The sequence below is a fragment of the Ovis canadensis genome, chromosome 1 (assembly GCF_042477335.2).
Source record: "Ovis canadensis isolate MfBH-ARS-UI-01 breed Bighorn chromosome 1, ARS-UI_OviCan_v2, whole genome shotgun sequence".
NCBI lineage: Eukaryota > Metazoa > Chordata > Mammalia > Artiodactyla > Bovidae > Ovis > Ovis canadensis.
Window position 1 is genome coordinate 191,128,796 of NC_091245.1, and position 14,443 is coordinate 191,143,238.

Sequence of the window (14,443 nt, forward strand, 5' to 3'; positions counted from 1 at the left end):
TCATTTTAGGGGATTTTCTCACGATATGCCTCAGACTGCAAATCTTGCATGAAAATTTATTACTGTGGTATTAACTTTCAGCATACCCAGCCTTCCCACTCCAGCTAAGTTTATGATGATCCTTCACGCTTGAAGACCAATACTAAGAATAAGAAACAACCTTGCACCTCAATTCACTTATATTTTCTTACATCCGAAAAGGGCAGTTAGAGAGTTAAATGTGAATAAGAAGTTCCCCTGAGCAAACCACACAAATATCATTTACAAGATCTTCTCTAGCTTACTCCTAAGATCTAATATAACAAAAGTATGGCATTCTAACCTTAACTTTTGCTTCTCTGCATTTGGAATGTTATTGAGCACTTATATTCTTCCTCAGAAAGTGAACATGGAGAGATCTGCCTACACAATGAAATAAGCAGTCATTTACATACCTATTAACTAAATTGCTCTGACAAAGAACTTCATAAATCCACAGTTACTATTCTCTAAAAATAGTAAGAATTTTATACTGTCAAGAGCGAGAATACTTTTTGTTTTCCTGGTGCTCTTATATTAGCCAAAGTAAAGTAAAAGCTAAACCCCTTTAAAGCTTTCATGTTTCATTTTTCAGTCTGTCCACAAATCCTTGCTTAAAACCCATCTATACCAAAATACAATTTCAAAGCACACTTTGCTTTTTTTTGATATGCTTTGTAATCCTCATCTTAAGGAGATATACTTTTACAGCTATGGGCTGAAAGCCTTCCTCAAAGATCTTTGGGTTATAAGAGACGTTCTTCTCTAATATTTTGCATTGTAATAGTCTTGAAAGCAGGAAGCGTGTTTTATTCATTTTTTGATTCCCAAAAGCACTTTGTGCTTTTCACAAGTAGGAGCTCAACAGATATTTGTGGAGCAAAACAATACAATCCTAATCAGCTGCCTGCGCTTTGATACATGATACTAGTTTCTGTGTAGTCTTGGAGGCTTTCAAATAGGGAAAAGCAGACAAGCAAGCCCCCCAGCCTTCTGCTCTGATCCAGTCTAGAAGGTATTTGATTCACACACACCTTCAGTTAGACCAAAAGGACTGCGACAGACTCAGGAGGAATGTGAAAACAGTCTGTTCCCAGAATCCAGCTGTGAAGACCATGTCATAATTTTTAAAAGCCTAAGGATAGGGAAAATGACCGTTTTGTACAAATGATACCTTCAGATCTACAGGAAGTACATGTTATTAAGAAGAGGCTCATGTAAAATCAGAGATCAAACATTTAATTTGCAGATAACTATCCAGTAACACAAAATAGGGGTAGAATGGAATGAGTTAAAATGAGTTAGTGAGTTTAAAAGACCAATGAGCAGTTTGGGCTAGGTTGACCAAAAATGTTTTGAAGTCATGTTTCAAAGCTGCCTGCCCTCACTCATGGCACAAATGAGGGTATGGGTATGGGGCAACCAGGTCAGCCAGAAAATCTTCCTTTGCTTGGGGCAGTGAGCTGTGTGTTGGACCCTCCACACTGCAGACGGCAGGTTTCAGCCCCCTGCTCTACAGTAAGAGAGGAGGCATGGGGAGTGGGTGGCTTGTGTAATTTAGCCAAGGGAGTTTACACAGAAATTCAGCTTGAGAAACAAATGGGCACAAGAGAAAAACCTTTATACACAAACAGCATCATATGTTGGACTTTAAAAGGCTCGGGGAGTATCAGTACACGAAAAACTGTCATTTTTATTACATTCAAAGAAAAACAGATGGTGCCACACAAGAAAATCTCTATGAGGAAACCCTATTCTTCTTAGCCTTTTGGAACCTACTGCTCACCACTCTGGTTATTTCAAAGAAATCCCCTGATCAAGCTTTCTGGTAAGGCTTCTCTCTTCTTGACAGCCCTTTCATTTGTGAAGAGAAGAGATTCCGGTAAACTCTAGGAGATGAAGACTAGAGTCCGCTCTTGGCAGAACTGTGAAGAGTATGTTTATGTTTCTCCTCTGGCTGCCATTAAAAAACACCATAGTCTGGGTAGCTCGAACAGTAGAAATGCCTTTTCTCACAGTTTTAGAATTCCAAGAGCAGGGTGCCACCACGCTTGCTTCCTTGTGAGGACTCTTTTCCTTGTTCGTCCCAGGTGCCTCAATTAGATGGAAGGACATTATGTTTCCTTCTGCATCTGGCTTGTCTCATTGAGTGTAATGTTTCCAAGTTTCATCCCTGTTGAAGCCATGTATCAGAGTTTCCCTCCTTTTAAAGTCTGAATATTATATTGTATGTAAATACCGCATTTTGTTTAATGATTCAGTTACTGATGGACATTGGCATGGCTTCCGCATTCTGGCTGCTGCTATGAACATGAGTGTACAAATATCTATTTGAGCACCTGTTTTTTCAGTTCTGTTGGGTATGCCTAGAAGTGGAATTGTTAGATCATATAATACTATGTTTAGCTTTTTGAAGAACTGCCAAAGTGTTTTCCACACTGGCTACATCATTTTACATTCCTACCAACAGTGCAAAAAGGTTCCAATTTCTTCACGTGTTTACCACCATTTTGCTATTTTCCTTCTTCTTTCCTGACAGTAACCATCCTAATGAGTACAAAGTGGCATCTGCAGTTTTGATATGCATTTTTTCATGTGCTTATCAGTCATCTGTGTATCTTCTTTTGAGAAATGTCTTTTGCTCATTTTTAACTTTGGGAGAAATCATCTTTTTAATAATTATGACGACGATAGCAGTAAAAAATAATTATACATAATAGTATAATTGAATAATAGTATAACTGAATTCATACTATATGCCAAGCACTTTTGAACATATATTACCTCTTCGAATCCCCATTTTACAGACGGGAAAAGTGAGGTTTACAGATGTTGAACCCAGCCTGTGCCCCCAAACTCTGAACAGTTCTGACTTGTCTTCCCGGGGTTCAGACACACACACACACCCCTGCTGCTGTGGGGAGAATATCCCTCTTGCAGTTGAGGATGAGGAGGTGAGGGAGAGACACAGAGGTGGCAGGCTGAAGACATGGCTAGTGTGGCTGGAAAATCAGCTACATGTTGTAAACAAGTAAACCAAGTAAATAAAACAATATAGTTCAAAAAATGGGACTTCTTGCCATTGGAACAGGTATTTACAAACATGGAAGGGAGAACCCTAGAAAGAATACCATGGTGTTGGATTGTAATTGGAGGAACTGCTACGAGCCCACGATTTTATAACACAGATTTATACACTTTTATACATTTATAAACTATCCATTGAATATATATTTACACATATTGATATACACAATGATATACTTTTAGATGTACATGTGTATGAGTATACACTTATGTATATGTTGTTGCTGTTCAGTTGCTATGTTGTGCCCAACTCTGACCCTGTGGACTGTAACACACCGGCTCCTCTGTCCTCCACTATCTCCTGGAATTTGCTCAAATTCATGCCCATTGAGTCGGTGATTATATCTAACCATCTCATCCTCTGTCTTCTTCTCCTTTTGCCTTTCATCTTTCCTAGCATCAGGGTCTTTTCCAATGAGTTGGCCTCTTCACATCACGTGGCCAAAGTATTGGAGCTTCAGCATCAGTCCTACCAGTGAATTTTCAGGGTTGATCTCCTTTAAGATTGATTGGCTTGATCTCCTTGCAGTCTAAGGGACTCTCAAGAGTCTTCTCCAGCACCACAATGTGAAAGCCATTAATTCTTCAGTGCTCAGCCTTCTTTATGGTCCAGCTCTCACATCTGTACATGACTACATGACTATAGCTTTGACTATACAGACCTTTGTCAGCAAAGTGAGATCTCTGCTTTTTAACACTATTCTAGGTTTGTCATAGCTTTTCTTCCAAGGAGTAAACGTCTTTTAATTTCATGTCTGCAGTCACTGTCCTCTGACTTTGGAGCCCAAGAAAATAATATGTGTCACTGCTTCCATTTTCTCCTTCTATTTGCCATGCAGTGATGGACCTTAGTTTTTTTAATGCTGAGTTTTAAGCCAGGTTCTTCACTCTCCTCTTTCACCCTCATCAAAAGGCTCTTTAGTTTCTCTTTACTTCTGCCATTAAAGTGGTGTCATCTGCATATCTAAGGTTGTTGATATTTCTCCCGGCAATCTTGATTTCAGCTTGTGATGCATTCAGCTTGGTGTTTCACATGATGTACTCTGCATACAAGTTGAACAAACAGGGTGACAATATACAGCCTTGACATATTCCTTTCCCAATTTTGAACCAGTCAGTCATTCCATGTAAGTTTCTGCTGCTTCTTGACCCACATACAGGAGTCTCAGGAGACAGGTAAAGTGGTCTGGTATTCCCATCTCTTTAAAAATTTTCCATAGTTTGCTGTGATCCACATAATCAAAGGCTTTACATAGTCAATGAAGCAGATGTTTTTCTGAAATTCCCTTGCTTTCTCCATGATCCAGTTAATGTTGGCAACTTGATCTCTGGTTCTGCTGCCTCTTGGAGACCCAGCTTGTACATGTGGAAGTTCTCAATTCATGTACTGCTAAAGCCTAGCTTGAAGGATTTTGAGTATAACCTTGCTAGCATGTGACATGAGTGCAATTGTGTGGCAGTGTGAACATTCTTTGGCATTGCCCTTCTTTGGGATTGGAATGAAAACTGATTGTTCCCAGTCCTGTGGCCACTGCTGAGTTTTCCAAGTTTGCTGACATACTGAGTATAGCACTTTAATAGCATCATCTTTTAGGATCTGAAATAGCTCAGCTGGAATTCCATCATGTCTACTAGCTTTGTTCACGGTAATGCTTCCTAAGGCCTACTTGACTTCATGCTCCAGGAAGTCCGGCTCTAGGTGAGTGACCATACCATCGTGGCTGTCTGGGTCATTAAGACCTTTTTTGTGTAGTTCTTCTGTGTATTCTTGCCACCTCTTCTGTTTCTATTAGGTCCGTACCATTTCTGTCCTTCATTGTGCCAATTCTTACATGAAATGTTTCCTTGATCTCTCCAATTTTCTTGACGAGATCTCTGATGTTTCCCATTCTATTGTTTTCCTCTATTTCTTGTACTCCAAGGCCAAACTTGCCATCCACAAAGGGAAAAAAAGGACACTGTTTAGACTGTTAGTGTAATCTGAGTGAAGTCTGTGGGTGGGACGGTAGTATTTTATCAGTTTTGGCTTCCATATTGGAGGGTTGTATGCAGGTGAGGTAGGAGAGTGTCTGAAACATGCACTTGAATATTTAGGGGGGACAGGACATCATGTACAGCTTGCTCTCAAGGCTCAGGAAAAAAAGGATATGCAAATACAGAGGAGTAGGTGATGCAACAAATTTAGTAAAATGTCAATAGCTGGAGAATCTGAATGAAGGAAACATGAGAGTCTTTTGTACTGTTCTAATTTAAACTTTCTGTAAACCTCAAATGATTTCCAAATAAATTATTTTAAAATATCACCAGAGTAGTAAGCAACCACTTTGGGGACATAATTAGAAGCACACAATATCACCTGGTTTCTATAAATTGCCTTTGATATGAAGAATCTGAATCTGCTGGAGGAGGTGGGCTACATAACCATAAAAAAAGATGTAGGAACATTTATAACAAAAACTATCAATAAAAGCACACTTGAGATGGAACAATAGATTTAATGCTGAGGCTAAACTGGCATTCAAATTACTACAGTCTTACACTGTAAGTACCCCAAGGGCAGGTCCAAAAACTCCCTTTGAAAAAGGGGTTAGCTGACTTAAAAGGCAAAACGAGATTTTCAATAAATGCTTTAGATTAGGATAATAATGATGATTAAGATAATGATAACTCCCATTAGCAGGGCTAATTATCCCTTAAGTATGGTAAAAGTAATTATGTATAAATCTTCACCAGCTAACTGTGAAACTATTTTAATAAGTATAAAGAATTCATTCCTATGTGAACAGTCAATTATATCTCTGTTTTAAAAGTCAATTATATCTCTGCTTCAGGACACAGAGAAGAATTCAATACAGTTATACAAAAAACTGTCACTGAAAGTCTGGGAAAAGATAAGGTTACATTATAGCTAATATGTAATTAACATTTACTGAGCACCTACTAAGTGCCAGGCACTGTTCTAAATGCTTTATATGTATTAACGCACTGCACCTCCAGGACCACCCAATGAGGAGGAACAAGTGGGCCTGGGAGACTAGAACAGCTCCTTAGGAGCTAGACCAGGCTGGTGTACCCCTCAGCTGGGCAGCTGGAGTGTGACACGTGGTGCCAGCAGCCTGTCTTTCCTGACTTGTCAGTTACCCTACTCTAAGGCACTGCTTGACTCTGCTCCTGAGCAAGCCCTGTGAAGGAGGCACCTGTGATTTCTCTTTTCCATGCAAACTAGTGCTGAGCATGATACCAGAGCAGAGAAGGTACTGAATAAGTATTTGCTGACCTGTCTGCAGCCTGGCCTGCATGTTCTCTGCCTTGGCTGGAATAGCCTTGGGTGAAGAGGGCTGGGCGCCTGGGAGAGTGAGGTCACAGGGCTACTGCCTTGAGGGTAATGTCAGCAGGTTTGGGCTGGGGCACAGGACAGTTCTGACGACAATCCTGATGCTTTCCATAACTTTATTAAGTTTTTTTGAACAAAAATGTAACTCATCTAGTTATCTACTTAAAAGGAATATCCTCCTTGATAAGAAATTGAAATGTAATAAATACTGACGTGTGGTGGTTTAAAAAAAAGATGTCTGGATAAGTGTTGGTCTTTTCACATGGCAACCGCATGTGTAAAGTACCCATGATTTACTGTTTATGGGGGAGGGGACTAAGCAGAGGTGAGATGTATGGAGAGAGTAACATGGAAATATGCAATACTATATGTAAAATAGATAGCCAGGGGGAATTTGCTGTATGACTCAGAACTCAAACAGGAGCTCTATGACACTCTGGAAGGGTGGGATGGGGAGGGAGGGGACAAGAGCGTACCTATAGCTCATTCTTGTTGATGTATGACAGAAAACCACAAAATTCTGTAAAGCAATTATCCTTCAATTAAAAAATAAAATAAAAACCTATGCTAGGATACACAGTAAACAAACCAGAAAAAATATTCCTTTTATATAGAAAATGTGAGTTATATTAATATACTTCCCTTTTAAAGGAGAGAAAAATATGCAACTATATAAAATTTTCTTAACTTACAATGACAAGGGGGATTGATTAAAAATTATTTCCATTACAACACAATAACTACTCTTTAATATGGATGATGGCCTAGTTATATGTTTTGGCTTACTGAAACAAGTCTTGGTCATGAAATTAACTTTTCTGAACATGCAATGAGAAACCTGTATAAGCATGCAGTAAATAGGCAATGCACGATCAATTCTGCATTTATGACAAAATCAGACATGCAGGTCTGAATGCTAAAATGTTCCCATTAGTCCAACTTTGATGCTACTATCTGTCAGCCCATTTCCCGGGAAATATGAAGAAAGAATGGCAATTTCCTACAACTAGCCTATTTTCCAATCACTGCAACTCTGGAACCAAACAGACCTCCAGGCTTCCAGGCTGCATGTCCTTATCCTTTTCCAGCTTCAACATCCTCATATGGAAACTGAGGTAACATATTTGCCTTTGCATGGGTTCACGTGAGGTTAGAAAAACCTATCAAGAGCTTAGTAAAGTGCTAGCCATTCATAAATAGCAGTTATTATTTTTATTCCATGAAAGAAAAATTCAACTCAACAAATATTTATTAAGTTTCTACTATGTATGCTAGTCACTGCTGGGATCCAGTACAGGCTGGTGGCTGCCTCTTAGGCTTAATTACCAAAATAATATTTTGCTTTGTCATTGTGTTTTCTGTTAAGCGTTAAAGCATTAGCTTGTACCAAATCTGGGATGTCTAAGGATCTCACCAGCTGCTAGCCTTTCCCAATGTTCTTCCTAAGTTCAGTTTGATTCTCTCAGCTTCAAAGAGCATGTTATTAACAGTTTTCATGCAACTATTATTACCTTCAACCAAACTCAAGTATAAGGACTGCATCAGAAAACAGTCATTAATTAGTTCCACCTTGATCATATATATCCAATACAGACTAAGTATTCTATGAAGCAATAGTCCTCTAACTATTGCCAAGAGAGCCTGAGATCAATATGCCCAGCAATAGGTTACTGTGGTCTCATGGGGAGAGCTGGTGCAGTCACCCCACAGTCTGCCCCCAGACCTCTAAATGCATCATCCCAGTGTGCCTACCCAACACTCTAGAGGGGACAGGATGGATCACTGTCAGAAGTGTAACTGACGTGGTCAAAAGAACATGAAATGAGCAACATACACTGTGAAATGTCATGGTTCTTTTGTTCTATGATGGTTTAATAATTGCAAAAATGTAAGACAGAAAATAAAAACAAAGGCTTTGAGTATCATCTCTTGGAACACAAATATTAAAACAATGGCCCATAATCCTGGATCACAAATGTTTTGTTTGAATTTGTACAGTGCTTTAAAAAGTATTTGAGCCAGGTTTTTAAGTTGAGAGATTTCACATTAAAAAATCTATATTTCTGCCTTTTTCTTAAAAAAAAAAAGTGACTACATAACACTAGATCAATTTGCCAATTACTAGCTGAGGTGAGCTTTGTTCTGAGATGATATAGACATTCTAGTCATCATATTCTTCTTGAAATTTCTTTTAACATCCACCTGGGGGACAGACATCTGATACCAGTTGATAAGCTCTGCTCCTTGCAAGGTGCTACATAAATGTAACATGACTACTTGAAAAACTCTAAAATTAAAAAAAAGTATTTAGTATATTTAAAAACTTGGTTAATTTGATTAGTGTTTATACTTGAGGCTCTCAACATATACTGCTTTGAAACAGACCTCAACGAAAGATTCCTTAAACTTGGCTTATCAAGGCAGCACCAATGCAGAAGGCCAAACAGAGGCACAGTTCTCAGTTTCCAGCTATCCTGGTCATGTTTCTGCCAGAGCAAACTATAGTAAAGGGGAGAAGATACCAAAACTCACCCTGTTAAAAACAAATGTTTATGGCGGCAATGTAAAGAAAAGATAAGTTAAAAGTCTTTAATGCATCAAGCCTAATAATTAGTCTCCTCCCTCCCTTTCAAATGCAGGCATACCCTCAGCATGCTTCCACACACATCCACATGTGGATATCAAGTCACGTCTTACAAATTCCCGAAGTGCACCAGGGTTTCACTTCAGACTTGAAAGGGCTCCATTCTCTGGAAAATGCAGACGACTTAGTAATATGCTTAATTTTATCTGTGATGCATCACAGCTTTTAATGAGAGCTTCCTGACTATACAGGGCTTCTTGACATGGGTAGGTAAAAAAGGTTATTGAATCCTCCTCCTGGAAACCATGGAAATACACTTCATAGATACTTCATGGGAGCAGGGGAATGGGGATTTCTTCAGGTTCCCCTGTTGTCTTCAAGGTTCCCACCAAGACCAGTTACCTGCTGCATTCACTGTGCAAATCAACTGCCAAGAGACTGAATGTACTGGTGTTCTTGTCAATTTATGTATTTTTAAATGATCTGATTTCACATTCATGCTGAAAATATAGTTATATTGAAAAAGCAACAGTATACAAAGGACCGCTTTGGCAAAGGAGCAGATAATTTATGAGACAGTTCCTCCTCCTACATATTAAAAGTTTTCAAATGAATATTAATCAATGCTTTAAAAATTCCACTTACTGTACCATGGAGCACACCTATTTAAAAGCAGTTTATCACTAATAATTTTTAACTTTCCTTGACTCTGCTGATATACTTTAGCAATGCTCACGATGCATGCCAATCATCTTTTACAGTGTGAGGTGAGAATCTTTGAGCTCATAGGGATAATAATGTTGACTGTATTTCTACGGGATCCTTGAAGTCAAATAGGAGAGACAAGGTCTGTGAAACGGTTTTCAGCAGAGCCAAACGTGGGACATGGTATCATGGTGACTCCACTGCAAAGGCCAAACTCCAGGTCTCTGAAAGGTGGAGTCTGCATGGCCTCCTGCCTCACCAGTTAATGAACTGCTATCTTTGCAACAGATGAGCATACCATAGAGTTTCCCACACCTGCAATCAGGATTTTTATGAGTTTAATTTAGCCTTGAACAACAGTTTAAAGAAAACAGAATTTAATTTAGAGTACTAAAAGAATTCCTGGATTTAAAGAACACAGCATACCAAGCATGTCATATAAATTTCCTGTGGCTACTTGTTTTTTTCTTTTAAATCATATAATCTTGCACATGAGATAAAATATATGAAAACCTAATTGACTGAAATAAAGAAAATGGCAAATATTGTGTTGGCCAAAAAGTTTGAGTTTTTTCATAAGATGTTACAGAAGAACTTGAATGAACTTTCTGGCCAACCCAATAATATTACACTGAACAACTACAGCTACACTGTCCAATGCAGTAGCGTTCAGTCACATGTGGCTATTTAAAACTAAATTACATTAAAATTCAGTTCCTTAGTCACTCAGGGGTTATTTCAAGGGTTCAATATGTGCACACACACAACTAGGAGCTACTATGTTGAGCAGCATAGGCACAGAACATTTTTTTCACTGCTAAAAATTCCTATGGACAGTCCCAGGATAGAAGAAATATTCAAAAGAAAAATGTTCATAACCAACATGCTTCTATCACTATACAGGAGCAAAAAGTTACCCTTTTTCTCTTGAAATAAACATCTGAATTCACTTTACTCTCAAATCATGGATGAAACTGGTTTTAGTGTCAGGATTCACTTAATGGTGACTCTCCACTGACAGTACAACTTGACAGCATAGCTCAAGTAACAGGCTTCCTTCCCTGAGTCACTCCGCAGCTTAAGCTGAGCATATGACCAAAGCTGAAGCCACTGAGGCTCTCATGGTAAATCTCAGTTGTTTCTTTGGGAAACAAAGGTAACATTTTTTTTTTCTTTTTTCACTCTTATTCCCTTTCCATGGGAGTTTCCCGTGCCAAGAGTCAAACATCTTTGTGAATCTCAGGACTTCACACATCCAGATTTGGCTCTAAATAGGCTAAGTAGCAGCAGTTACATATGTTAAGATACTACCCAATAGTTTGAAAACACCTTATGCCTGAAGAGGATGAATTCCAACAACAAGCTTCTCTGTTAGAAACTTCCTTATCAAAACTAGGAGGAAAGTTGGAGACACCACTGACACACCCAGAACATCAGCCAAATGGGGGTAGAAGGGTATTAGCGCAATATTTAAAAAGACCAACTGAATCTTGGGGACACCAAGAATCTGGAAGTTCTGGGGCAGAAGGAAAGGAAGAGGCCAACACTGCTCAGCCTGAAGGGCTCGGGCATGTGCAGGAAAGTCTGGACTAGGCAGGCAGGCAGGTCTGGCTTCGGGTCCAGAAGAACCTCCTAACAGTGGGACACTTTCATTGGGAGCTGACAGGTCAGGCCCTGGCCCTTCCTGCCCTGTGTGACACCCTCCCAAATGAAGATAACTATGCAGTCTTCCAGGGAATTTGTCTGATGTAACTGCCTCCCCCCTCCCATGCCAGAACTGAGAAATAGAATGAAGGATGTCAGAGACAGCCGTTGGGGTAAGAGAGCAAAAGAAAGTGCTGAGAAACTTCAAGCGTGAGGGTGTTTGTAGGGCAGAGTCACCAACGGAGAAGGGTGAAGAGGAGCGGCCAGAAGAGAAAAAGACTAACATTAAACACAAACTAAACCGATTTCCTGATTTTGTTGAGCCTAGAACCTATCAATCCTTAATCGAAAAATGGGGCTATGTTCTTGTAGGGTATAGTGGTAATACTGGCTTACATGGCTTAAGATGTTTTATTTTAAACAAAACTGACGTAATCATCAAAGAAAGAAGTATAATACATTTTGAACAAAGGAGTACCACTGGAGTTTTCCAGGGGCTACAGAACTAAGGCAATGGGAGAAAGATGCAACATGAGATGTCAGAAGTGAACTGACACTGAATCCAAAAGGATCTAAATATTTTTCAATATTTTGAAATAAAATTTTTATACAAGAAAATGTTGGAAAGGGACAGAAAAACACTCAGAGAAAACTAGACAGTCTGATTTTGCTCAGATCACCTACGCTAAACATACACAACGTTAGAGTGAACCATTTAGCCACGAGGAAAGCAACATTTTCTTTATGTGCCCATTATTAACAGATGCAGAAGTGGCATTGAATTACTGCTACATCTGTCTTGGAGTTGTCTCAAGTCTGACAGTGTCTGATTAACAATCAAATGATGAAGTTTTTCTACCTTTAGGAGAAGTGCTAATTTTAAAAGTGAAGGTGCTGCAAATCCACCTACAGAAATATTTAAAATAGAAAGTAAGGGAATAGTTAGAGTAGGGTGGAGAACTTTAGACACTCAGCACTCAGGGGGCCAAAAGACACTGAATGTATCCCAATGTCTTTGGTTGGCAGAGCTGGAACATCACTGAGAAAAGGTCCCCAAGAAGAAGACAGTGGCATATGGCACAACGCGCCCTAGAGACAGCCTCTCAGCTCCCCATCTGAACAAGGGGGGTGCGAAGGCACCCTGCCTTCCCCACTGAAAGGCCGTGTTCACGGATGGCCCCTGCGGACACTGAGGAGCACTTGCAGCGACAGGAAACGTGCGGACAAGGGAGGCCACCGAGGGGCCAAGAGCAAGAGTGCACTGCGAACCCCGCCGAGAAAGAAACTCACGACACAACACAACACAACAGCAACAGACGCGCAGGGTCAGGGTATCACCGTACCTAGTCTTTCAGCTTCCGAAGAGTGAAAAAGAAGAGGACAGGAGGAAGACAAGGAAAACTGTGCTACATCTCTGAAGGAAGCAGCATTCCTTCTGAAGTGAGATGACTCTGTATGTTAGGGTTTCAGAAGCTGCTCGGCAACAAAACCGCAAGCCAGAGACCCTGATATTTCTAAACGCTGATGCCTTGTTTTCATATAGTCCTTTCACTTAATCTTCATAAAAACTCTGTGACATGAGCAGGGCAGATACTAGTATTACTCTGTCACAGATGACAAAAACAAGGCTCGGAAAGTTGAAGTACTTTGTCCTAAGCCACAAGGGACATGCCTGCCGAAGTCCACCCTCACCAACCCTCATGTAAGATATGACTGCTCAGCCTCCATGTTCTAGAATACAGTGTGTGACTTACCTAGAAAATAAAAAACTATCCAAGGAAGGTGATATTGAAGGAGGAAACAGAACAGGCTCCGTTTTGAAAGCAGGGCTCCATCTTGGGCTGGACTATGGACTTTGATCTATATGCCCAGTATCTATGTAAAAGACATACCAACTGGAAAACCAGACTCCCGAGATGGAAGAGCCCCAGGGCTCATACCTAGACTCTCCATCACCTACAAGAATACCCTAATTATCTGTGTAACTGAATAGAATCATAAATTCTATTATGCTTATTGGGGTATGACCACAACATTCAGAAAACTAAGATCATGGCATCTTGTCCCATGACTTCATGGGAAATAGATAGGGAAACAGTGGAAACAGTGACAGACTTTATTTTGAGGGGCTCCAAAATCACTGCAGATGGTGACTGCAGCCATGAAATTAAGACACTCCTTGGAAGGAAAGTTATGACCAACCTAGATAGCATATTGAAAAGCAGAGACATTACTTTGCCAACAAAGGTCTGTCTAGTCAAGGCTGTGGTTTTTCCAGTAGTTATGTATGGATGTGAGAGTTGGACTGTGAAGAAAGCTGAGTGCCGAAGAATTGATGCTTTTCAACTGTGGTGTTGGAGAAGACTCTTGAGAGTCCCTTGGACTGCAAGGAGATCCAACCAGTCCATTCTAAAGGAGATCAGTCCTGGGTGTTCTTTGGAAGGACTGATGCCAAAGCTGAAACTCTAATACTTTGGCCACCTCATGCAAAGAGTTGACTCATTGGAAAAGACTCTGATGCTGGGAGGGATTGGGGGCAGGAGGAGAAGGGGACGACAGAGGATGAGATGGCTAGATGGCATCACCAACTCAATGGACATGAGTTTGGGTGAACTCCGGGAGTTGGTGATGGACAGGGAGGCCTGGTGTGCTGCAATTCATGGGGTCGCAAAGAGTCGGACACAACTGAGTGACTGAACTGAACTGAACTGAACAGGAAACTAAGCAGAGATAGGAAGTAAAATCAAGAAAAAGGAAAGTTGAATAAAAATTACAGCACATTACAGTATCTTAGAGCGTTTCTCAAATCTTAGATCTCATCAAATTATTCAAGGAGCTTAATAACAGTGATGGTTCTCTGTCTCCACTCCTCAAAATTTTGTATCAAATATGGGGTGGGACCTGGAAGGTGCATTTCTAAGAAGCTTTCCAGGAAATTCTGTTCCAGATAGTCCATATGCCAGTATGAAAAATAGTCTTGGAACTTTCAAGAAGAAAGGTCCATTAACTGGAGGGATATATCAGAAGCCCTAAAATGAGCACTAAAGAAGCAGACAAGCGCATTGGCAAAG

At 40.1% G+C, this 14,443-nt stretch overlaps 1 protein-coding gene across 2 annotated transcripts in view; it reads right to left on the bottom strand.

Annotated features, from left to right (window-relative positions):
• Window positions 1-14,443, bottom strand: part of HACD2 (3-hydroxyacyl-CoA dehydratase 2) — a 93,460-nt gene that overhangs the window by 12,743 nt on the left and 66,274 nt on the right. The gene's annotated exons all lie outside the window — the stretch shown is intronic.